The following is a 27,232-nucleotide window of genomic DNA, read 5'->3' as shown; positions in this document are numbered from 1 at the left end:
TTCTCCTTTTTCATTTCTAATTCTATTGATTTGAGTCTTCTCTCTTTTTTTTCTTGATGAGTCTGGGTAGTGGTTTATCAATTTTTTTATCTTCTAAAAGAACCAGCTTTTAATTTTGTTGATCTTTGCTATCATTTCCTTCATTTCTTTCTCATTTATTCCTGATCTGATCTTTATGAAAAGTTCCAAGACTATGTTGAATAATAGTGGTGAGACTGGGCATCCTTGTCTTGTTCCTGATTTTAGAGGAAATGGTTTCAGGTTTTCCACCATTGAGAATGATGTTGGCTGTGGGTTTGTCATATATGGCCTCTGTTATGTTGAGTTCCCTCTATGCCTACTTTCTGGAGGGTTTTCTATTCCTGATCTGATCTTTATGATTTCTTCTGCTAACTTTGGGGTTTTTTTTTTTGTTCTACTTTCTCTAATTGCTTTAAGTGTAAGGTTAGGTTGTCTATTTGAAACGTTTCTTGTTTCTTAAGGTAGGATTGTCTTGCTATAAACTTCCCACTTAGAACTGCTTTTGCTGCAACCCATAGGTTTTGGTTCATCGTTTTTTCATTGTCATTTATTTCTAGGTATTTTTTGATTTCCTCTTTGATTTCTTCAGTGATCTCTTGGTTATTAAGTAGTGTATTGTTTAGCCTCAATATGTTTGTATTTTTGACAGATTTTTTTCCTGTAATGGATATCTAGTTTCATAGTGTTGTGGTCGGAAAAGACACTTGATATGATTTCAATTTTCTTAAATTTATCAAGGCTTTGTTTGTGACCCAAGATATGATCTATCCTGGAGAATGTTCCATGAGCACTTGAGAAGAAAGTGTATAATGCTGTTTTTGGATGGAATGTCCTATAAATATCAATTAAGTCCATCTTGTTTAATGTGTCATTTCTTTTTTCACACACACACTTTATTTTATTTTTTCAAGAGATAAACTGACACCAAGCATTGTAAATGAATGAACACAACAAAAGCAACAATGATTGCAATTACCAAACATGAAACACACTCATTCTATGTCATAATATTGACATTCAGTCGAGTAACCCTCCACTGTAACAGCTCCTTTACTTTGCAGTGAAAATTGATTTGCATATTTTTTTGCCTCTGAGTACTTGTGGGATTTTTTTTTAATTCAAACAGAAAGTCACAAAAATTATAATCATTCTCATCAGTTCACTCAGTCCCATGTAATTAATTTTTTTAATCTTGATCTTTTGTTAGCACTTTTATGAATTCATCAGTTTTCCATTAGAGTTCTGAAAATGCTTATTCATTCAGTTCAGCAGTATAGTCAGTTACCAGAAACCTGTACTTGTCAGAGTCTTTTCCATGAATTCCTTGAAGAGGAATGTGTCATTTAAAGCTTGTGTTTCCTTATTTATTTTCATTTTGGATGATATGTCCATTGTTGAAAGTGGGGTGTTAAAGTCCCCTACTATGATTGTGTTACTGTCAATTTCCCCTTTTATGGCTCTTAGCATTTGCCTTATGTATTGAGGTGCTTCTGTACTGGATGCATAAATATTTACAATTGTTCTATTTTCTTCTTGGATTGATCCCTTGATGATTATGTAGTGTCCTTCTTTGTCTCCTGTAATAGTCTTTGTTTTAAAGTCTATTTTGTCTGATATGAGAATTGCTACTCCAGCTTTCTTTTCATTTGCATGGAATATCTTTTTCCATCCTCTCACTTTCAGTCTGTATGTGTCCCTAGGTCTGAAGTGGGTCTCTTGTAGACAGTACACATACAGATCTTGTTTTTATATCCTTTCAGCCAGTCTATGTCTTTTGGTTGAAACATTTAATCCATTTAAATTTAAGGTAATTATTGATATGTATGTTCCTATTACCATTTTCTTCATTGTTTTGGGATTGTTATTGTAGGCCTTTTCCTTGTCTTGTGTTTCCTGCCTAGAGAAGTTCTTTTACATTTGTTGTAATGCTGATTTGGTGATGCTGAATTCTCTTAGCCTTTACTTGTCTGTAAAGGTTTTAATTTCTTTGTTGAATCTGAATGAGATCCTTGCTGGGTAGAGTAGTCTTGGGGGTTTTTCCCTTTCATCACTCTAAATATGTCCTGACACTCCCTTCTCACTTGCAGAACTTCTGCTGAAAGATAAGCTTTTAACCTTATGGGGATTCCCTTGTGTGTTATTTGTTGTTTTTCCCTTGCTGCTTTTAATATTTTTTCCTTGTATTTAATTTTTGATAGTTTGATTAATATGTGTCTTGCCATGTTTCTCCTTGGATTTATCATTTATGGGACTCTCTGCCTTTCCTGCACTTGATTAATCATTTCCTTTCTGTAGTAGGGAAGTTTTCCACTATAATCTCTTCAAATATTTTCTCAGTCCCTTTCATTTTCTCTTCTTCTTCAGGGATTCCTATAATTCGAATTTGGTGTGTTTAATGTTGTTCCAGACGTCTGAAGGTAATTATTGATATGTATGTTCCTATTACCATTTTCTTCATTGTTTTGGGATTGTTATTGTAGGCCTTTTCCTTGTCTTGTGTTTCCTGCCTAGAGAAGTTCTTTTACATTTGTTGTAATGCTGATTTGGTGATGCTGAATTCTCTTAGCCTTTACTTGTCTGTAAAGGTTTTAATTTCTTTGTTGAATCTGAATGAGATCCTTGCTGGGTAGAGTAGTCTTGGGGGTTTTTCCCTTTCATCACTCTAAATATGTCCTGACACTCCCTTCTCACTTGCAGAACTTCTGCTGAAAGATAAGCCCAGAGAATTTTTAATGTCATTTATTGTGTTGTTCATCATTGTTTGCTTGCTCTTTAGTTCTTGTATGTCCTTGTTAAACGTTTCTTGTATTTTCTTTATTTTATTTCCAACATTTTGGATCATTTTTGATAGTTTGATTAATATGTGTCTTGCCATGTTTCTCCTTGGATTTATCATTTATGGGACTCTCTGCCTTTCCTGCACTTGATTAATCATTTCCTTTCTGTAGTAGGGAAGTTTTCCGTTTTTGGTGTCTGTCCCCAGTGGCTAAGGTTGGTTCAGTGAGTTGAGTAGGCTTCCTGGTTGAGAGGAATAGTGCCTGTGTTCTGGTGGATGAGGCTGGATCTTGTCTTTCTGGAGGACAGGTCCGTGTCCAGTGATGTGTTTTGGGTTGTCTCTGACTTTATTATGATTTTAGGCAACCTTTCTGCTAGTGGGTGGGGTTGTGTTCCTGTCTTGCTCATTGTTTGGCATAGGGTGACTAGCAGTGTAACTTTCTGGTTGTTGAGTGGAGCTGTGTCTTGGCTTTGAGATGGAGATCTCTGGGAGATATTTGTCATTTGACATTACATGGAGCTGGGAGGTCTCTGCTGGACCAATGTACTGAATTTGGCTCTCCCACATCAGAGGCACCAGCCTGACACCTGGCCGGAGCACCAAGACCATGTCATCAGATGGCACAGAATAAAAGGGAGAAAAAAAGAAAGAAAGAAAAGAATAAATAAATAAAGTAAACCGTTAAAATAAAAAATAATCATTAAAAATAAAAAATTAAAAGGCAATTTAATAAATAAATAAATAAATAAATAAATAAGAGATCAACCAAATGAAAAAACAAATCCACCAATAATAATAAGTGCTCAAAACTATACTAAGAAAAAAAAAACAGACAGGCAGAACCCTAGGACAAATTGTAAAAGCAAAACTGTACAGACAAAATCACATAGAGAAGCATACACATACACACGTACAAAAAGAGAAAAAGGAAAAAAATATTTATATCATTGCACCAATGTCCCCTGCCTCAATTTGGGAATCATTCATTGTCTATTCAGGTATTCCACAGATGCAGGGTACATCAAGTTGATTGTGGAGATTTAATCCGCTGCTCCTGAGGCTGCTGGGAGAGATTTCCCTTTCTCTACTTTGTTCGCACAGCTCCTGGGGTTCAGCTGTGATTTGGCCCCGCCTTTGCATGTAGGTTGCCGGAGGGTGCCTGTTCTTTGCTCAGACATGATGGGGTTAAAGTAGCAGCTGATTAGGGTACTCTGGCTCACTGAGGCCGGGGAAAGGGAAGAGTACAGAATGTGGGGCGAGCCTGCATTGGCAGAGGGCAGCCTGACGTTGCAACATCCTGAGGCATGCTGTGTGTGCTCCTGAGGAAGCTGTCCCTGGATCACGGGACCCTGGCAGTGGCGGGCTGCACAGGCTCCTGGCTGGGGAGGCGTGGATAGTTACCTGTGCTTACACACAGGCTTCTTGGTGGCTGCAGCACCAGCCTTAGCATCTCATGCCTGTCTCTGTGGTCCATGCTGATAGCCGCGGTCCGCACCCCTCTCTGGAACTCGTTTAGGCTGTGCTCCTAATCCCCTCTCCTTGCACACTGTGAAACAAAAAGGCAGGAAAAAGTCTCTTGCCTCTTCTGCAGTTTCAGACTTTTTCCCGGACTCCCTCCTGGCTAGCTGTGGCACACTAGCTCCCTCAAGCTGTGTTCATTCAGCCAACCCCAGTCCTCTCCCTGGGATCTGACCTCGAAAGCCAGAGCCTCAGCTCCCAGCCCCCACCCACACCGGCGGGTGAGCAGAAAAGTCTCTCGGGCTGGTGAATGCTGGTGGGCAGCAATCCTCTGTGTGGGAAGCTCTCCTCTTTGCCCTCTGCACTCCTGTAGCTGTGCTCTCCTCTGTGGCTCTGAAGCTTCCCCCCAGCCACCCACTCTTTCCTCCAGTGATGGGGCTTCCAAGTGTGTGGAAACTTTTTCTCCTTCACAGCTCCCTCCCAGTGGTGCAGGTCCCACCCCTATTCTTTTGTCTCTATTTTTTCTTTATTCTTTTGCCCTACCCAGGTACGTGGGGGAATTTATTGCCTTTTGAGAAGTCTGAGGTCTTCTGCCAGCATTCAGTAGGTGTTCTGTAGGAGTTGTTCCTCATGTAGATGTATTTCTGACGTATTTGTGGGGATGAAGTTGATCTCCACCTCTTACTCTTCCACCATCTTGAAGGTCTGCTCCTGTTTGTAGTTTTTTTGATAATGGCCATCCTGACCTGTGTGAGGTGATAGCTCATTGTAGTTTTGATTTGCATTTCTCTAATGATTAGTGATGCTGAGCATCCTTTCATGTGTTTGTTGGCAACTGTATATCTTCTTTGGAGAAATGTCTATTTAGGTCTTCTGTCCATTTTTGGATTGGGGTGTTTGGTTTTTTGATATTGATCTGCATGAAATTCTTGTATATTTTGGAGATTAATCCATTGTCAGTTGCTTCGTTTGCAAATATTTTCTCCCATTCTGAGGGTTATCTTTTGGTCTTGTTTATGGTTTCCTTTGCTGTGCAAAAGCTTTTAAGTTTCATTAGGTCACATTTGTTTAATTTTGATTTTATTTCCATTTCTCTAGGAGGTGGGTCAAACAGGATCTTGTTGTGATTTATGTGAAAGAGTGTTCAGTCTATGTTTACCTCTAAGAGTTTTATACTGTCTGGCCTTACATTTAGGTCTTTAATCCATTTTGAGTTTATTTTTGTTTATGGTGTTAGAAGTGTTCTAATTTCATTCTTTTACATATAGCTGTCTAGTTTTCCCAGCACCAGTTATTGAAGAGGATTGTTTTTTCTCCAACTGCCTTGGTAAATACTATACTAATGATGAAAGGCATTAATTAGTACAACATTTCTTGAAAGTAATTTGGCACTGTACACCTAAATTCTTTAAAAATGAGTGGACCTTTTGACCCAGCAATTCTATTTCTAGGAATTTTTACTACAAAAATAATCATAAAAATTCAATAAGACTATATACAAGAATAGTATTAGAAAGTTTTCATAATGATGACAAATAACTGGGATAAAGCCCTGTATGTCCAACAACAGGTGATCAGTTAAATAATAAAACATCCATTCAATTAAAATGATGTGCCCAATAATATACGTGTCCTTCCCGATGTATGAAAATATAGTTCTTTACTGCATTTTACGTTGGTACCTTTCACAAAAATGTTTATCCTCTACCTGTGGGAGTTATGGTATAAAGAAGTGACTAATAACTATCACAACAGTCAGATTTCTAATATTAGAAGAAAAATAATTAATCATTACTGTCCTCTTTTACCCCAGATTGGGCATATGAAGTCATATTTTCTGGCTAATTCTTACGACGATTAATGGAAAGAAGGAAAAAAAGAATCTTTGGACTTTACTCAGTATTATCACAAAAGATCTGATATGAGCAACTATTTCACTTCAAAAGGGCTTTGACCCACAAATTTAATTAGTTATTTTAATGATTTACTTACAGTTTGCCCTGTAATAGACAAAGGAGTAACAGAAGGTTCTAGTATACACTTTTTAGGTTTGTATTACTTGGGTCTCAGTTCCTAATCTATAAAAGAAAAATGGTAAGGTGCAGGATTGGTCATTTCTAGTTCTAAAGAAGATTAATATACTGAAAATCAGTCAATGCTTTTAAAAATTATTGGCAAATGCAAAGTGTCAAGAAATAAACCTTTGTCGACTAGTCTGGGATAGCTTGTAAACATTCACATAAAGAGAAAAAAAGAAAGAAAGAAAAGAATAAATAAATAAAGTAAACCGTTAAAATAAAAAATAATCATTAAAAATAAAAAATTAAAAGGCAATTTAATAAATAAATAAATAAATAAATAAATAAGAGATCAACCAAATGAAAAAACAAATCCACCAATAATAATAAGTGCTCAAAACTATACTAAGAAAAAAAAAACAGACAGGCAGAACCCTAGGACAAATTGTAAAAGCAAAACTGTACAGACAAAATCACATAGAGAAGCATACACATACACACGTACAAAAAGAGAAAAAGGAAAAAAATATTTATATCATTGCACCAATGTCCCCTGCCTCAATTTGGGAATCATTCATTGTCTATTCAGGTATTCCACAGATGCAGGGTACATCAAGTTGATTGTGGAGATTTAATCCGCTGCTCCTGAGGCTGCTGGGAGAGATTTCCCTTTCTCTACTTTGTTCGCACAGCTCCTGGGGTTCAGCTGTGATTTGGCCCCGCCTTTGCATGTAGGTTGCCGGAGGGTGCCTGTTCTTTGCTCAGACATGATGGGGTTAAAGTAGCAGCTGATTAGGGTACTCTGGCTCACTGAGGCCGGGGAAAGGGAAGAGTACAGAATGTGGGGCGAGCCTGCATTGGCAGAGGGCAGCCTGACGTTGCAACATCCTGAGGCATGCTGTGTGTGCTCCTGAGGAAGCTGTCCCTGGATCACGGGACCCTGGCAGTGGCGGGCTGCACAGGCTCCTGGCTGGGGAGGCGTGGATAGTTACCTGTGCTTACACACAGGCTTCTTGGTGGCTGCAGCACCAGCCTTAGCATCTCATGCCTGTCTCTGTGGTCCATGCTGATAGCCGCGGTCCGCACCCCTCTCTGGAACTCGTTTAGGCTGTGCTCCTAATCCCCTCTCCTTGCACACTGTGAAACAAAAAGGCAGGAAAAAGTCTCTTGCCTCTTCTGCAGTTTCAGACTTTTTCCCGGACTCCCTCCTGGCTAGCTGTGGCACACTAGCTCCCTCAAGCTGTGTTCATTCAGCCAACCCCAGTCCTCTCCCTGGGATCTGACCTCGAAAGCCAGAGCCTCAGCTCCCAGCCCCCACCCACACCGGCGGGTGAGCAGAAAAGTCTCTCGGGCTGGTGAATGCTGGTGGGCAGCAATCCTCTGTGTGGGAAGCTCTCCTCTTTGCCCTCTGCACTCCTGTAGCTGTGCTCTCCTCTGTGGCTCTGAAGCTTCCCCCCAGCCACCCACTCTTTCCTCCAGTGATGGGGCTTCCAAGTGTGTGGAAACTTTTTCTCCTTCACAGCTCCCTCCCAGTGGTGCAGGTCCCACCCCTATTCTTTTGTCTCTATTTTTTCTTTATTCTTTTGCCCTACCCAGGTACGTGGGGGAATTTATTGCCTTTTGAGAAGTCTGAGGTCTTCTGCCAGCATTCAGTAGGTGTTCTGTAGGAGTTGTTCCTCATGTAGATGTATTTCTGACGTATTTGTGGGGATGAAGTTGATCTCCACCTCTTACTCTTCCACCATCTTGAAGGTCTGCTCCTGTTTGTAGTTTTTTTGATAATGGCCATCCTGACCTGTGTGAGGTGATAGCTCATTGTAGTTTTGATTTGCATTTCTCTAATGATTAGTGATGCTGAGCATCCTTTCATGTGTTTGTTGGCAACTGTATATCTTCTTTGGAGAAATGTCTATTTAGGTCTTCTGTCCATTTTTGGATTGGGGTGTTTGGTTTTTTGATATTGATCTGCATGAAATTCTTGTATATTTTGGAGATTAATCCATTGTCAGTTGCTTCGTTTGCAAATATTTTCTCCCATTCTGAGGGTTATCTTTTGGTCTTGTTTATGGTTTCCTTTGCTGTGCAAAAGCTTTTAAGTTTCATTAGGTCACATTTGTTTAATTTTGATTTTATTTCCATTTCTCTAGGAGGTGGGTCAAACAGGATCTTGTTGTGATTTATGTGAAAGAGTGTTCAGTCTATGTTTACCTCTAAGAGTTTTATACTGTCTGGCCTTACATTTAGGTCTTTAATCCATTTTGAGTTTATTTTTGTTTATGGTGTTAGAAGTGTTCTAATTTCATTCTTTTACATATAGCTGTCTAGTTTTCCCAGCACCAGTTATTGAAGAGGCTGTCTTTCTCCATTGTATATTCTTGCTCCTTTATCAATGATAAAGTGACCATATGTGTGTGGGTTTATCTCTGGGCTCTCTATTCTGTTCCATTGATCTATATTTCTGTTTTTGTGCCAGTACCATACTGTCTTGATTACTGTAGCTTTGTAGTATAGTCTGATGATAGGGAGCCTGATTCCTCCAGCTCTGTGTTTCTTTCTCAAGATTGCTTTGGCTACTTGGGGTCTTTTGTGTTTCCATACAAATCGTGAAACGTTTTGCTCTAGTTCTGTGAAAAACGCCATTGGTAGTTTGATAGGGATTGCATTGAATCTGTAGATTGCTTTGGTTAGTAGAGTCATTTTCACAATGTTGATTCTTCCAATCCAAGAACATGGTATTTCTCTCCATCTGTTTGTATCATCTGTAATTTCTTTCATCAGTGTCTTATAGTTTTCTGCATAAAGGTCATTTGTCTCCTTAGGTAGGTTTATTCCTAGGTATTTTATCCTTTTTGTTGCAAGGTAAATGGGAGTGTTTCCTTCATTTCACGTTCAGATTTTTCATCCTTTGTATATAGGAATGTAAGAGATTTCTGTGCATTAATTTTGTGTACTGCTACTCTACGAAATTCATTGATTAGCTCTAGTAGTTTTCTGTTAGCATGTTAAGGATTCTTTATGCATTGTATCATGTCATCTGCAAACAGTGACAGTTTTACTTCTTTTCTGATTTCGATTACTTTTATTTCTTTTTCTTCTCTGACTGCTGTGGCTAAAAATTCCAAAACTATGTTGGATTATAGTGGTGAGAGTGGCAACCTTGTCTTGTTCCTTATCTTAGGGGAAATGATTTCAGTTTTTCACCTTTGAGAACAGTGTTGGCTGTGGATTTGTCATATATGACCTTTATTATGCTGAGGCAAGTTTCCTCTATGCCTACTTTCTGGAGAGTTTTTATCTTAAATGGGTGTTGAATTTTGTCAAAATCTTTTTCTGCATCTATTGTGATGATCATATGGTTTTTCTCCTTCAATTTGTTAATATGGTGTATCATATTGATTGATTTGCATTTATTGAAGAATCTATGCATTCTTTGGATAAACCCCACTTCATCCTGGTGTGTGATCCTTTTAATGTGATATTGGTTTCTGTTTGCTACTATTTTGTTGAGAATTTCTACATCTATGTTCATCAGTGATATTGGGCTGTAGTTTTCTTTTTTTGGGGACTTCTTTGTCTGGTTTTGGTATCAGGATGATGTTGTCCTCATAAAATGAGTTTGGGAGTGTTCCTCCCTCTGGTATATTTTAGAAGAGTTTGAGAAAGATAGGTGTTAAATCTTCTCTAAATGTTTGGTAGAATCCTCCCGTGAAGCCATCTGGTCCTGGGCTTTTGTTTGTTGGAAGATTTTTAGTCACAGTCTCAATTTCAGTGCTTGTGAATGGCCTGGTTATATTTTCTATTTCTTCCCAGTTCAGTCTTGGAAGGTTATGCTTTTCTACAAATTGTCCATATTTTCCAGGTTGTCCATTTTATTGGCATATAGTTGCTTGTAGTAATCTCTCATGATCCTTTGTACTTCTGCAGTGTCAGTTGTTAGTTCTTTTTCATTACTAATTCTATTGATTTGAGTCTTCTTCCTTTTTTTTTTCTTGATGAGTCTGGGTTGTGGATTATCAGTTTTGTTTATCTTCTCAAAGAACCAGATTTTAGTTTTACTGATCTTTGCTATCATTTCCTTCATTTATTTCTCATTTGTTTCTGATCTGATCTTTATGATTTCTTTCCTTCTGCTAACTTTGGGGTTCTTTTGTTCTTCTTTCTCTAATTGCTTTAGGTTTAAGGTTAGGTTGTTTATTTGAGATGTTTCTTGTGTCTTGAGGTTGGATTGTATTACTATAAACTTCCCTCTTAGAACTGCTTTTTTGCTGCATCCCATAGATTTTGGGTCGTCGTGTTTTCACTGTCATTTGTTTCTAGGCATTTTTTGATTTCCTCTTTGATTTCATCAGTGATCTCTTGGTTATTTATTAGTTTATTGTTTAGCTTCCATGTGTTTGTATTTTTTACACATTTGTTCCCTGTAATTGATATCTAGTCTCATAGCTTTTTGGTTGGAAAAGTTACTTGATACAATTTCAGTTTTGTTAAATTTACCAAGGCTTGATTTCTGATTCAAAATATGATCTATTCTGAGGAAAGTTCCATGAGCACTTGAGAAGAAAATGTATTCTGTTGTTTTTGGATGGAATGTCCTATAAATATCAATTAAGTCCATCTTGTTTGATGTATCATTTAAAGCTTGTGTTTCCGCATTTATTTTCACTTTGGAGGATCTGTCCATTGGTGTAAGTGAGGTGTTAAAGTCCCCTACTGTGATTGTGTTACTGTCAGTTGTCTCTCTTATGGCTGTTAGCCTTTGCCTTATGTATTGAGGTGCTCCTATATTGGGTGCATAAATATTTACAGCTATTTTATCTTCTTCTCAGATTGATCCCTTGACCATTATGTAGTGTCTTTCTTTCTCTCTTGTAATAGTCTTTATTTTAAAGTCTATTTTGTCTGATATGAGAATTGCTACTCCAGCTTTCTTTTCATTTGCATTTGCATGGAATATCTTTTTCCATCCCCTCACTTACAGTCTGTATGTGTCCCTAGGTCTGAAGTGGGTCTCTTGTAGACAGCATATATATGGGTCTTATTTTTGTTCCATTCAGCCAGTCTGTGTCTTTTGGTGAGAGCATTTAATCCATTTACATTTAAGGTAATTATCAATATGTATGTTCCTATTCCCATTTTCTTAATTGTTTTGGGTTTGTTATTGTAGGTCTTTTCCTTGTCTTGTGTTTCCTGCCTTGGGAAGTTCCTTTAGCATTTGTTGTAAAACTCCTTTGGTGGTGCTGAATTCTCTTAGCTTTTGCTTGTTTGTAGAATTTTTAATTTCTCTGTCAAATCTGAATGAGATCCTTGCTGTGTAGAGTAATCTTGGTTGTAGGTTTTCCCCTTTCATCACATTAAGTGTGTCCTGCCACTCCCTTTTGGCTTGCAGAGTTTCTGCTGAAAGATCAGCTCTTAACCTTATGGGGTATCCCTTGTATGTTATTTGTTGTTTTTCCCCTGCTGCTTTTAAAATTTTTTGTTTGTATTTTATTTTTGATAGTTTGATTGTTATATGTCTTGGTATGTTTCTCCCTGGATTTATCCTTTATGGGACTCTCTGCACTCTTGGACTTGATTGACTATGTTCTGTCCCATAATAGGGAAGTTTTCAACTATAATCTCTTCAAATATTTTCTCAGTCCCTTTCTTTTTCTCTTCTTCTTCTGGGATTTCTATAATTCGAATTTGGTGTGTTTAATGTTGTTCCAGACATCTGTGAGTCTGTCCTCAATTCTTTTCATTATTTTTTCTTTATTCTGCTCTGCAGTAGTTATTTCCACTATTTTATCTTCCAGGTCACTTATCCGTTCTTCTGCCTCAGTTGTTCTGCTATTGATTCCTTCTAGAGAATTTTTAATTTTAATTATTTTGTGGTTCATCATTGTTTGTTTGCTCTTTAGTTCTTGTATGTCCTTGTTAAACGTTTCTTGTATTTTCTCCATTCTATTTCTAAGATTTTGGATCATCTTTAGTATCATTACTATGAATTCTTTTTCAGATAGACTGCCTATTCCTCTTCATTTGTTTTGTCTGGTGGGTTTTTACCTTGCTCCTTCATCTGCTGTGTATTTCTCTGTCTTCTCATTTTGCTTAACTTACTGTGTTTGAGCTCTCTTTTTCACAGGCTGCAGGTTTGTAGTTCCCGTTGGTTTTGGTGTCTATCCCAGTGTGTAAGTTTGGTTCAGTGGGTTGTGTGGGCTTCCTGGTGGAGGGGACTTGTGCCTGTGTTCTGGTGGATGAGGCTGTGTCTTGTCTTTCTGGTGTACAGGACCATGTCCGGTGGTGTGTTTTGGGGTGTCTGTTAACTTATTATGATTTTAGGTAGCCTCTCTGCTGATGGGTAGGGTTGTTTTCCTGTTTTGCTAGTTTTTTGGCATAGGGTGACCAGCACTGTAGCTTGCTGGTTGTTGAGTGGAGCTGGGTCTTAGCATTGAGATGGAGATCTATGGGAGAGCTCCTTCAGTTTGATATTATGTGTGGCCGGGAGGTCTCTGGTGGTCCAATGTCCTGAACTCTGCTTTCCCACGTCAGATTCTCAGGCCTGACACCTGCCAGAACACCAAGATGCTGTCAGCCGCATGGCTCAGAAGAAAATTTAGAAACAGAAAGAAAGAAAGAATGATAAATAACATAAAATAAAGTTATTAAAATAAAAAATAAAAAATTAATATTAAAAAATATATAAAATAATAAAAATAGAAAGAAAGAATGAAGGGAGCAACCAAACCAAAATCAAATCCACCAATGAAAACAGGGGCTAAAAGCTATACTAAAACAAACAACCAAAAAAAAATCAAAAAAATAAAAAATAAATGCACAGACAGAACCCTAGGACAAATGGTAAAAGCAAAGTTATACAGAAAAAATCACACTAAGAAGTGCACACATACAGACTCTCAAAAAGAGAAAAAGTAAAAAGATATATATATATTTATTTTATATATATATATATATATATATATATATAAAGGAAGAGAGCATCCAAATGCATAACCAAATCTACCAATGACAATAAGGTCTAAATAGTAAACTAAGATAAAAATAAAAGCAGAAAGAAATTAGATGCAGAAAGCAACCCCCAAGTCTATAGTTGTTCCCAAAGTCCACCACCTCAATTTTTGGATGATTTTTTGTCTATTCAGGTATTCCAGAGATACAGGGTACATCTAATTGATTGTGGAGATTGAATCCACTGCTCCTGAGGCTGCTGGGAGAGGTTTCCCTTTCTCTTCTTTGTTTGCACAGTTCCTGTGCTTCAGCTTTGGATTTGGCCCCACCTTTACATGCTCGCCTGGGGTGTCTGTTCCCGCCCAGACAGGACGGGGTTAAAGTAGCAGCTGCTTAGGGAACTCTGGCTCACTCTGGCTTGGGAGAGGAAGGGTACAGAATGTGGGGTGAACCTGTGGCGGCAGAGGCCATTGTGACGTTGCAACAGCCCGAGGTGCCCCGTGTGTTCTCCTGGAGATGTTGTTCCTGGATCATGGGACCCTCGCAGTGGCAGGCTGCACAGGCTCCCGGGGTGGGGTGTGGATAGTGACCTGTGCTTGCACATAGCCTTCTTGGTGGTGGTGACAGCAGCGTTAGCATTTCATGCCCGTCTCTGGGGTCTGAGCTGACAGCCGCGGCTCGCACCTGTCTCTGGAGCTCCCTTTAGTGGTGTTCTGCTTTCTGTGGGCACATAGGGTGGGAATCCCCTTTCCTCATGCACCCTGAAACAATGGTCTCTTGCCTCTTAGGCAACCAGACTTTTCCCCAGACTCCGTCCTGGCTAACTGTGGTACACTAGCCCCCTCAGGCTGTCTTCATGCAGTCAACCCCAGTCCTCTCCCTGGGATCTGACCTCTGAAGCCCTAGCCTCAGCTCTCAGCCCTCACCTGCCCTGGTGGATGAGCAGATAAGTCCCTCAGGCTGGTGACTGCTGGTTGGCACTTTTCCTCTGTGTGGGAATCTCTCCACTTTGCCCTCTGCACACCTGTTGCTGTGCTCTCCTGCATGCTTCAAACTTCCCCCTCCGACCACCCACCGTCTCCACCAGTGAAGGGGCTTCCTAGTGTGTGGAAACCTTTCCTCCTTCACAGCTCCCTCCCAGAGGTGCAGGTCCATCCCTATTCTTTTGTCTCTGTTTCTTCTTTTTTCTTTCACTCTACCCAGGTATGTGGGGAGTTTCTTGCTTTTTGGGAAGTCTGAGGTCTTCTGCCAGTGTTCAGTAGGTGTTCTGTAGGAGTTTTCCCACATGTCAATGTGTTTTTGATGTACCTGTGAGGAGGAAGTTGATCTCCACATCTTACTGCTCTGCCATCTTGAAGGTCCCCCAGTTTTACTGCTTTTGTCTTTTAACGTTCATACTAGCTTTTGTTCATGGTTGATTTTCTATCTTTTCTGTATATTTGCCTATATCAATGAGCTTTTTCCTTTTTCCATTTTCATATTTATAGTTGTGACCTTTTCTTTTTCACTTAGAAAAGTTTGTTTAACATTTCCTTTAAAGCCCCTCTCATGGTGCTGAACTCTTTTAGCTATTGCTTATCTGTAAAACTTTTTTTTTTTTCTGCAGTACGTGGGCCTCTCACTGTTGTGGCCTCTCCCATTGCGGAGCACAGCCTCCGGACGCGCAGGCTCAGCGGCCATGGCTCAGAGGCCCAGCCACTCCGTGACATGTGGGACGTTCCCGGACCGGGGCACGAACCCGTGTCCCCTGCATCGGCAGGCGGACTCTCAACAACTGCGCCACCAGGTAAGCCCATCTGTAAAACTTTTGATCTCTCCATCAAACCTGAATGAAAGCTTTGCTGGAGACAATAATCTTGGTTGTAGGTTTTTCCCTTTCATCACTTTAAATATATTGTGCCACTTTTTTCTGCCCTGTGGGATTTCTGCTGAAAAGTCAGCACTTATCATTGTGAAAGTTCCCTTGTTGATAACTTGTTGCTTTTCCCTTACTGCTTTAATGTTCCCTCTTTATCTGTAATTTTTGCTATTTTATATTTTAAAATATTTGTTTAGTTATTTATTTATTATTTTTATTTGGTTGCTCTGGGTCTTAGTTGCGGCAGGAGAGCTCCTTTGTTGTGGCTTGCTGGCTCCTTAGTTGCGGCTTGCCAGCTCCTTAGTTGCAGCTCACCCGCTCTTTAGTTGTGGCATGTGAACTCTTAGTTGTGGCCTGTGTGTGAGATCTAGTTGCCTGACCAGGGGTCAAACCCAGGCCCCCTGTATTGGGAGCATGGTGTCTTAACAACTGCATCACCAGGGAAGTCCCAATTTTTGCTATTTTAATTACAGTGTGTCTTGGTGCTCCTCTTTGGGTTGATCCTCTTTTAGACTCTGTTCTTCCTGGACCTTGATGTCTGTTTCCTTTTCCAGGTCAGGCAAGTTTTCAGCCATTATGTCTTCAAATATGTTTTATGCCTCTTTCTCACTCTTTCTCTTCTGGGACCCCTATAATGCAAATGTTAGTACACTCTTTGTTGTCTCACAGGTCTTTTAAATTATCCTCTTTTCTTTTTACCTTTTTTTTCTGTTCAGCATCAGTGATTTCCACTATTCTGTCTTCCAGCTCACTAATTCGCTCCTCTGTATAATTTAATCTACCGTTCATTCTGTTAGTGTAATTTTTATTTCAGTTATTGTATTTTGCATCTCTCTTTGGTTCTTCTTATAACTTCTCACTCTGTTCTGTTCATCCACCCTTCTCCCAAGTTCTTTGATCAACTTTGCAATCATTACCTTGAGCTCTTTATTGGGTAGATTGCTTATTTTCACTTCACTTAGTTCTTCTTCTGGGATTTTATCTTGTTCCATCATTTGGAACATGTTCCTCTGTCACCTCCTTTTGTCTAATTTGCTATTTTTATTTCTATGTCTTTGGTAAGTTGGTTACATTTCCTGACCTTGGAGAAGTGGCCTTTTGTATGAGACATCCTGTGTGTCCCAGCAGTGTACTACTCTCTGGTCACCAGAGCTGTATGCTCCAGTGGTGCCCCCTATGAAAGCTGTGTGAGTCCTTCTGTTGTAGTGGGCTGACTACTATGGGAAGTCTGGTAGGCATGTCTGGACACTGGTCTGTGGAAGCTGCTGGCTTGGTGGTGAGTGGGGTCAGGTCATGAGGCGCTGGCTGTGAAACCCTGGGGTTTCCAGGGCTAGTGATGGCCCACTTGTGGGCAGGGCTGGGTCTCTGGCTGCAGGGCCCTGGGAATCCTGGAATTGATGTCCTACCTGATGGTGGGTGGGGGCTGGTTCTTTTTAAGGCTGGCTGTGCGGTCGGGGGCATCCTGAACATGGCTTGTTTCTTTATCATCTTCATAGGGCATTGCATGAAGCAAAAGTTTTTAATTTTGATGAAGTTCTTAGATTTTTTTAATATCAATAATATTTATATTTTTCTTTTAGTGGTTGCATTGTATTCAGTTGTAATGATATATAATAATTTACCTGATTGGTGCTTTATCTATGCATATTTTAGTTATTTCCAGTAATTTACAATTAAAAACAGGGCCACAGTGATTTTCTGGGGATACTCAACTTTGTGTATATGTGCAAATATATCCTTAGGATAGATTCCTGGATGTGGTATTGACTGGATCATAAGGTGTGTGTATTTTAATTTCCCATCAACTACAATGCAACAGTTTACATCTTTACTAGCAGGGTGTGAGAATGCTTTTTTCCTATACTCTCATTAACATTATATGTTTCACATTAAAAATCAGACAAATAACTTTTATGATCTGAGAGGTAAAAAAAAAGTATGTATATATATATATATTATATATATATATCAATGACTTTTTATCTTATTTCTTCAATTATGAGTGATATTGAGCATAGATTCATATGTAAGCCTTCCTTCTATTGGCCATGAACTGTTCCTGTCATTTGACAGTTTTTCTGTTGAGTTGGTAGTTATTTCTTAGTGAAGAGCTTTCAACATTAAAAAAGGAAACAATCCCTTTCCATATGCAAATATATTTCCTGTTTTACCCTGTTTATAGTATTTTTGCCATGGAAAAATTTAAAATCTTTTTGGTCAAATTCTTCAATTTTTCTACTGTGATTTCTGGATTTGTAACTTATGTAGAAAGGAAAAAATGTTTTAAAACATATGATGTAATCTATAACACCAGTTTCGGTGGAATAAATCTTTTATAGTCCAAGTGTTTTTCAAAGAATCTCAGTCCCTACTCAAGGCCACCTTGCATCTGCACTTTACTAAGACCCCTTGATGGTTCATATGCACTTTAACATTAGAGAAGCACTGGTGTAGATTGTATATGTTTGCATTTTTCCCTTTATTAAACAGTGGTCAGACCCTGCAGAATAGATGAAAGAGCACATTTTCAGCTCATAAAGTTTTCACTAAGTGGCGCATGGAGAATTTTAAATAATAGTTAATATTCAAAGATTGTGAATTCAGCGAATTGTGAAAAGCAGACTTGACCTATTGGGACCACTCAGAGTGTTGAAAGAGGTTAAGACAGAAGTTAAGAGAGAGCTAATCCAGGTCTGTGCCTTGTTCTGTGATCTGGTTTTATTCTCTTCTGGTCATTGGTTTGAATGTTCTCTCACTGGCTAAACCTGATAGTTTCTTCCTAATAACTCTACAGAGGTTTGTGGAACCTGACTGGTTGCTATCAACTTCCAGAAATGGGGTTTTTGACTTTCTGTGATGGAATCACCCTCCTTAGTAATGGCCAATCCAAAACCCACCTAGCACTGGCGGTTGGCTAATGCTGCCTGGACTACCCTGGACTGTCACAAACACTACCGTTGTATTTACTTTGTCCCCTCCTTTTCTCACTCAGAGCCTAAGGGGCAAAAATGGGGGAAGTGATTAGTGGCAGCCCTCCTCCAGCAAGAAGAATAAATCAGGAATTATCTCCCAATCAGGCACTTCCCTTTCCCCTCATCAGCTAGTCACATATCACTATAGAGGGAAAATGCTGTCTGTCCTCAGACTAGTTTTGTGAGCAAGTACCCTTTCAAAGTATGTACAATTGATTTAATGAAGGTCTTGATGAGTCAACAGATTCCTGAACCTTCAGAGTTCAGGATGCTGGTCTTTTTTGGAGACAGCTATTTCACAACTGACTTTAGTCACTCACTATAATGTTCCAAACACTTAGGGCCAGCCAGAGGAGTTGCCTATTTTCTTTGGGAATTGAGTGCCTGCTTATCAGGAAGCCCAAGTGAACGTGAGGCTGGCTTCTGTTTAGTAAAAGTGTGGCACACAAATGGGGACTGTGGACAAAGGTGACTGCCAGCTTCCTTGACCCAAGTTCTGTAGTTGACTCTATAGAGACAGACCGAAGCACAGTCAAGGGATGTGGGCTCTCTACCTATCTTCCCTGGTTTTGCTTTCTCTGCCCTCATGCCTTCACCATTGTAGCCACAATACTGTTAGGAGGATAAAAAAGGCAGGAGGTGTGGTGGTGGGGGCAGTGCAGACTGTAGTGATTTTCAGAGTGTGGTCTACAGACCAGCCATATCAAGATCACCTACTGAATCCCAAAGTCTAAAGTGGGGCCCAACGATCTGTATTTCAACAAGCCCTCTAGGTAATTTTGATGCACATTAACATTTGAGAACCACTGTTTTAGAAAGTCCGTGCTACTCAGAGGAAGTCTATGGACCAGTGTCTTTGGGAGCTTCTTAGAAATGCAGACTCTCAGGCCCCACTCTCCTGAGATTCTAATGTAATTGGTCTGGGATAAAAGAACCTAATTATTGGTAATTTTAAAAGCTTCTCAAATGATTCTAATTGTGAATTGCTAAGGATTGAATGCTTGTGTCCCCTCCAAATTCATATGTTGAAATCTTAATACTCAATGTTTGGAGGTGGGGCCTTTGGGAGATAATTAGGGTTAGATTAAGTCATGAGGGTGAGAGCCTGATGATGAAATCAGTGTCCTTATAAAAAGAAGAGTAGACAGTAGATGTCTCTCTCTCCTTGCATACACATACCAAGAACAGGCCATGTGAGGACATAACCAGGAAGAAAGCCCTCACCAAGAACTCCACTGTGCTGACACCCTGATCTTCCAGCCTCCAGAACTGTGAGAAATAAATGTTTGTTTTTTAGTCCACCCAATCTATGGTATTTTGTTACAGCAGCCAAACTGACTAAGGCATGCATCTAGGATTAAGAATTACTTCTCTAAGGAAGAAATTGTTAAGTGCATTTTATGTTTTCAGGGAGAAAATGTGGTCCCTTCCACACAGATATTAAAAGATGTAAATGATTTTCCTTTGCAGATTTACTGGAGCTCAGTTAGAAGAGCTCAGTTATCACACCTTTATCCAAAGAGGGGTAAGTTTCAGAGTTTCAGCAGTAGAAGATGGCCCAGAGGATATAGCCAGGTGTTATAAATGGCATAACATCAGTCAATGAAACTTTCAGGTTCCCACAAGGGAATGAAGCAAAGAACTAAGATCTAGCTACTACCAGTGAGGTGAAGTCCATGAAAAAACAAAATGAGGAATAAGAAAAAGAGGGCCTGGCAGCCTAGATCCAACTCCAAGCCAGACCAGGATCATCGGCCCAGAGGCTGCAACCAAGGAGAAAGGTGGGCAGGTCTCACCATGAGAGGTGATGGGAGTCCACGTGGACTCTGCCCGAGGCCCGGCCCAGGTTAGCTGGTAGAGATGCCCAGCTCGGGGAGAGGAGAAGGCAGTATTTGGGAATGTTCCTCTTCTTTGGATGGTGCAAGGCAGTGAGTTGGATTTTAATATTCCCCAAACCACCACTGGGACCCCAGGCTTGTGTCTTATGGAATAAATGCAGGGAAAATGAAGATCTAAACAAGATCATAAAAGTATGACTGCAAGATCATTTCTTTCAATCCAGTACATATTCCTTGAGGCTTCCTAGGTATTAGACACTATAGTAAATATTAACATTCCTAAGGCATGGTCCTTACACTTAAGAAGGGAGTCATTTAAGACTAAAACAACATCAACAACAACAAACAGAAGTTGGAGAGGTGAAAAATGTTATACAGAAAAGTGCTGTAGTAGAAAGAACATAGAACCATTAGCCAGAGTAGTTGAATATGAATTCCATCTTTGTTAGCAGCTCATTGTGTATCTTAAATTTTTCTGCGTAAAATGGACTTATTACCACCAACATTTTCTTTCTTACCTCCCAGGTTCATCTAGAGAACCAAATAAGATCATGGATGTGAAAATAATTAGTGAAATACAAAATTTAATCATCATTATTTTCATACTTTGCTTATGCAGTTCTGTACAAATAACTTGCAAGCCAACATTTTTAGTTAGTTTTGAATTACTGTAAAATAAGGGAGCCCCTTGTCAAGAGGCTGAAGAGTTGAGATGTTTGGGTTCCCCAGAGCCTCTGTGACAATGGCATTCAACAGGATTGTTTTCATGGAAGCATGCAGGCACCATCAAGTCCAGCATAGCCTGGGTTACTGTGTTTGGTCACTTGGTGTGTTGTAGCATTGCTTAACAGGGAAGGTACTGTGTTCTTTCCTTTTCCTTTACACACATTGAGAAAATAAACCACAGCAATCATGAAATCAGAACTTTGGTGAAACATATTGCAGAAGAACCAGGAAACATGTTGCAATGGAGCCTGCTGGGTGCTGTTGCTGTTTGTGAGGTGAACAGGAGAATCAAGTTCTTATAGGTAAATAGAAAATGTGTACAAAGGAGTAATGTTTTGTTTTGTTTTGAGTGGTGGTCAGTACAGGACATAAGAGTGTTAGAACATTCATATTCCATGAGAACATTGAAAATGTGACTATATGAGACAGGATCTGGATTCTGACATTTATCATGTGACCTTGGGCAAGGAAAATAATCTCTCTAAATCCCATTTCTTCATTTATAAAATACAACAATACCCACCCTTATAGGATTGTTATGAGGATAAAAGAGATACCATGAAGTAACTATCATTATTGTGTTTAATAAATGGTCAATATCACTGTGATTATTTAAAGAGTCCTTATAGAAATAGCTGCAGATAAACTATCTTTAACAGTGAAGACAAGGGCTTAAAAATGGAGCACTCTTTTTCTACTTGAAAAACTCTTTATCTGCTTCAAACAGGGTAGGTACTCCATTCTGATATCATGCTGTTCTTGCCACCAGGAGTCAGGTCTGAGAGCAGGATGTTTTCCTAATTTGAATGCAATAACTGAGGTGGAAAATGATCAAGTGAGGTTTCCTTAGAAATGTTGCCTCTAATTTTAAATTCTTGCACTGATTCTTTTTGTTGTTTCTTAAAACAGGTTCCTTTCTTATAGAAAAAGAAAAAATTTCAATGTTTATAATGCTTATTAAAATAAAGTCACAATAGCCCACAAGGCCAGAAACTCAGCTTGCAGACCATTTGGCAATGAGGTGAGGCAGGGTCCTCCTACAAACACAGACAGTAGGTCTCCCCTCAGATGGCATGATGAAAGCTTTCTCATTTCTTAAATTTTTCCACATTGATAAAAATGTGTGAGATATCTATAAAATATACATATAAAACTATGACATACATTGTTGCTGTGAACATGAATGCATACCCAACAGGAAGAATGTGCCCACGTACATAAATAGAACTGCTGTGGGGATCAAAATGCACAGCGCAGTTTATCTTTAATCTGTCAGTGACTAGGGATCAGGTCTCAGTTTCTTCTTGTCTTTATCTGGGCCACTGCCTAGATGACCTAATCTGATCCTGTGTCTACACAGTAACCCCCAGGTGGATCCCTCCATGCTCAGCCTTTCCTCCCAACTTCAGACCTGTGTATCCTATTGCTGACTGGACATCTTGATTTTCTCCCCAGAGTTGTTGCTTCCACAGACTTGGTCACCTCAGTGAATGGACACTCCATTCTTCCAGTTGTTCAGAAACAAAGTTGGGTTATACTTGACTCCTCTCTTCATATCACACCACTAATCCAATCAATTAGCAAGTTCTGTGGTTCCCATCTTCAAAGTACATCCTCAGGCTTCTCACTGCTACCACCATCATCTGCTGTTGCAGATATACACCTCCTGTTTCTGCTCTTTTGCCCCTACAGTTTATCGTCCTCAGAGCAGCCAGTGATTCTTTTAAAATACAAATCAAATAATTATGTTGTTTCTCTTCTTAAATCGCTCTAGAATCTAAGGTCTTTATAAAGACCTGTATCGCCCTACATGATCTGTGTCCCTGCCATTTCTCCAATTTCATCTCCTCTCTCCAACCCTGCCTCAATTCTCCCTGGGTCACGGGTGCCTCTTCACAGTTCTGCAGCTAAGCCTCGGGGCCTTTACCTCGAACTGTTCCTCCTGGGGTGCTGTGTTCCCCAAGTTGGTTTGCTTGCTCACTTACTTCAGATATAGGTCTCAGGTCTTCACCAAGAGCTCTGTGTAATTCTCCAAACACCTCATGTCTGCCACACTCTCTAACCCCTTTCTCAAAGTATTAAGTCGCGTGTCAACCAGAAAACAGAAATCACTCTGAGTGTTTAAAACAGGAGGGATTTAATGCAGGAAATTAGTTCTAAGAGTGATGGCTGAGAAGCCAGAGGAGATAAAGAAACAATCCAGGAGTTAGAAACAGTAGGAAATCGCTAGTCCCCGTCCCCTCGTGGAGGTGGGAGAAAGCCACCCATATCACCTGGCAGAGGCAGGCAACACAGTGGTTGTGGCAGAGGTGGAGCAATGGGGAGACAGCCAACACTACCAATGATGGCTTCTCCCTTCTCCTGCCCTCTGGGCTCTTAGTACCTCTCATTGGATGAACTCACTGAGGCCTGTGCTGAGCCTGCAGGGGGCAGCACCCACCGTCTTGTTCTGAGCAGAGGAGCCAACTGCAAGGCAAACAGGCCCAGCAGCGGCACAATCTGCTCTCTGCTTTTCCTCAGAGCATTTATCATCCTTGAAATATGTACACTTTTTTGTTTATTTGTAGTTTCTCTACTTTGACTGGAATATGGTGTCCATGAAGGCAGGGGCTTTGCTGTTTTGTTCACTGTTATACCCCCAGCTCCTAAAACAGTACCTGGCACATAGTAGGCAGTCAATAAATATTTGATGAATGAGAGAATATGCCTCAACAGACAGTGCATCTGACTTATAGCAGGCATTAAACACATATTGAATAATTGAGAATGATTAACAATTATAATACCAAGGTAACTGTTAAGTGAAAAATAACAATGTGCCAAGCTAGATGAAATCCATCTTAACAGATTTTATAATGCAAGACTGCTGAGAAGATCACATTCATATGAAGAACCCTATAATTTATGATGTATTTTCATATGTGGTTCCTTCAAATCCCTAGTATCATATTTCCTGAAGCTTTTAGACTCATTTAGTTTCCATTTCATCTTCATGAATTTGTCATTTGAAATACTTCCTATTTGATTCTTTTTGCTTCTAAGTTTTAAAAATAGTTCAGGAAACCTGAAATTCTAAATTCAGTGTATCAAAACAATAAAACAAACTTTGAAAATAAATGCTTCTATTTGTTACTAGTAAAATTGAGCACTGTAATTTATTTTTAAATGGACAAAAATCATTGTCAAATCTCAGGATTAAAACCAAATTTGGCCTTATTGTCAATTAAGCAATAAATACTGCATGAAACTATAAATAGTAGTCAGACAGAAACACTTCTCTGTTCTGGAAACTTATTACTGTAAAGAGGTATTAAATTCATTGTTGACTGTCTTGTTTGTATTTTTTTGATGTTCCTAGAGATCAAATTCTAAATCTAAGTGATTCAAAGTGGATTTTTATTTTCATGTGGAAACTTCGGATAGATAGTGGTATTGGGTAGTGAGTGAATAAAGACCCCAAATTTATGATATTATGACCAATTTAAGTATGTTGAAGATATATCTTAGGTGCTGATCTTCCTTTTTAAGATTCTCTATATGTGAAGACAACCAAGGGGCTGAATTTTAAGCCCAAAGATATGTCATGTGTTCACGGGACTTCCCTGGTGGTCCAGTGGTTAAGAATCCGCCTTCCAATGCAGGGGACATGGGTTCGATCCCTGTTTGGGGAACTAAGATGCCACATGCTGCAGGGCAATTAAGCCTGCATGCCACACCTAGAGAGCCTGTGAGCTGCAACTACTGAGTCTGCATGCTCTGAAGCCCATGTGCCACAGTGAAGACCCAGCACAGCCAAAAAAAAAAAAAAATATATATATATATATATATATGTCATGTGTTCAAAATAACTGCAAGACCAAAACCAAAAACAACAATAAATCATCCTGTTTTCCTCTGGGACAAATGGTTCATTCAGGTGAGAGTCTTAGGAGAGTCCATCCGTGATAAATAATAGAAAGGTTATGATGAGTTTCTCTCTTTGTCCGAGGCAAGAGGAATTAAATACATTCTCTGTGTGTGAATTTATTTGTTCCATCTCAGCTTCTCATATCTCCAAAATGAATAATATTTGTTGACATAGTCTTGTTTATGCTTGTTTTTAAAGATGTTTCTTTCTTTCAAGACCTGATCACAGGTCCTTGAGAAAACAAAGTTTGCTGTTCCAGTTAATTTGTTCCCAGTATGTGTATGGTACAGCAGGCTCCTAGTTTTTCCAACTGTTTGTACTTTTGGATAAACTGTTTAACTTACCTAATTACAATAATGATGGCTCACACTTATCTGACACTATGCCTTAAGTGCTGATTCTAGGAGCCGAGCCGTATGCGACCAGTTGTTCAGAGTCTGGATTTCTTACTATCCTCCTTTCACAAATGGAGAACCCAAGGCACAGAGAGGTCAGTAATTTGCCCAAGGTCCCACAGCTGTTAAATGGAGGAAGTGGCCGCAAGCCTAAGCAGTCTGGCTCCCGAGCCCATACTCTTCCCAGCCTCCAGGCTAGCAAAGGGAAACTAAAACGTCTTCTTTATGAAGCAAGGTCAAAGTGTATTTTGGTACTCTTCTCTGGGAGAAAAAATAAGCTGCTTTTCCAAGAAAAGGGAGGCCCTAATGGCATGTTCAAGAGACAGTAAACAAAGTTACAACTTAACTGCTTTATATTTAAAAAGAAAAATAATTAAATAAGGAGGAACTTGGGATCCTCACAGAGGGCAAAGCAGGGAGGGGGTCAGACAGCGGAGAGCGAGGGTGGAGTCCAGGGCAGAAGTGACTGGAGAGATGACTGAGGGTTGGGTTGGCTAAAGGACATTAAGAATAAGAATGCTTTTCCCCAACTACTTGGTGGAGGGCCTTAGAAAACTCCATAGGTTTTTTGAAGTCAAGTTCATTTAAATATCAAAGGATGAGTGATATCACCTGACCTCTGGGTTATACTTATAAATCTTTAATATAGCTCTAATAGTCAACATAGGTTCCTTGGAAAACTGTTTTTAGATATTTCACTGGGTTGAAAATAGGATTATTCTTATAGTTGTATCAAATTTTTTCTTGAAAATCAAGGAGACAGTAACTGCTCATAAGCAAATCTGAGTGCAATTTCAGATGCTCTCCAAATATCACAGGTATTTATGTCACGGAATGAGAATAGATGTCAGGAAACAAAACAAGACTGATCAACATTTGAAAATCTACTTCATATTAAGTACTAACTTGCACTACTTTTTCTAATAAGCAATGTTGAAATAGAATTAATGTACAATAAAATTCACTAATTTTAGGTGTACAGTCTTAAAACATATATATTCAGTAGTGTCACCACCACCATAATCATGATATTGAACATTTCCATCACACATGTTCCTTTGTAGTCAGTCCCTTCCTCCACTTCAGGGCCCTGGCAACCAGTCATCTGTTTTCTATCATTATAGTTTTGCCTTTATGATTTTTCATATAAATGAAATCATATGATATGTGGTCTTTTGTGTCTGTCTTCCTTCATTTAACATAATGCTTTTGAGATGCATGCATATTGTTGCATGTATCATTCATTTGTTACTTTTTATTGCTGAGTAGTTGTCCATGGGATGTACCACAGTTTATCCATTCACTAATTCATAGACATTTGGGTTGTTTCCAGGTTTTAGATATCATAAATAAAGTTATCATGAACATTTATGGGCAACCAGTTATGTGAGCATGTTTTCATTTTTCTTGGATAAACGTTTAGGAGTGATGTCATTGGGTCACATCACATGTATATGTTTAACTTTATAAGAAACAGCCAGACTATTTTTCAAAATGCCTGCATCATTTTTCATTCTCACCAATGCTCTAAGAGAGTTCCAGTTACTCTACATCTTGTCAACATTTGGTATTTTCAGTCTTTTAAATTTTAACCATTCTGGTGGGTATGTAGTAGTATCCCATTGTGGTTTTAATTAGAATTTTCCTAATGGTTAAGATGTTGAATATCTTTTCATGTGTTTATTTGCCACTCATATAGCAAATATTTTAGCCATTTAAAAAACTGAGCTGTTTGTCTTCTTATTTTCAAGTTAGAAGAATTCTTTATATATTCAGGATAGAAGTACTTTATCACATATATATTTTTTGAAAATATTTCCTCCCAATGTGTGGCTTTTCCTTCTTTTTTGAAAAGCAAGGTTTTTAAATGTTGATGAAGTTTAATTCATCAATTTTTTTCTTTTATGGTTCACACTTTTTATGTCCCATCTAAAAATCTTTGCTTGATCCAAGATCACAACATTTTAAAAAATATTTTCTTCTAGAAGTTTTATATTATAAATTCTTCTATCTAGAGGTCTATGCCCCATTTTTAGTTAATTTTTGTGAATGGTGTGAGTTAAGAATTGAAGTTTTTTTTTTAACATGATTGGATATTTGATTATTCCAGCGGCATTTTTTTTTGAAAGACGCACCTACTATCTCCTACATGCTATGCATTAAGCTGCACTTCTTAAAATTTACTTTCTGCTTCAAATATGAAATCACTCTTTTCTATATCCTTTTCTTTTCCTGTTTTTCATGTGACTCACTTTATTGTGGTATTCACTTTTTTTTTTAAACATCTTTATTGGAGTATAACTGCTTTACAATGGTGT

This window comes from Physeter macrocephalus, chromosome 16, assembly GCF_002837175.3.
Source record: "Physeter macrocephalus isolate SW-GA chromosome 16, ASM283717v5, whole genome shotgun sequence".
In the NCBI taxonomy this organism is placed as follows: domain Eukaryota; kingdom Metazoa; phylum Chordata; class Mammalia; order Artiodactyla; family Physeteridae; genus Physeter; species Physeter macrocephalus.
Note: the sequence above shows the minus strand (reverse complement) of the source record.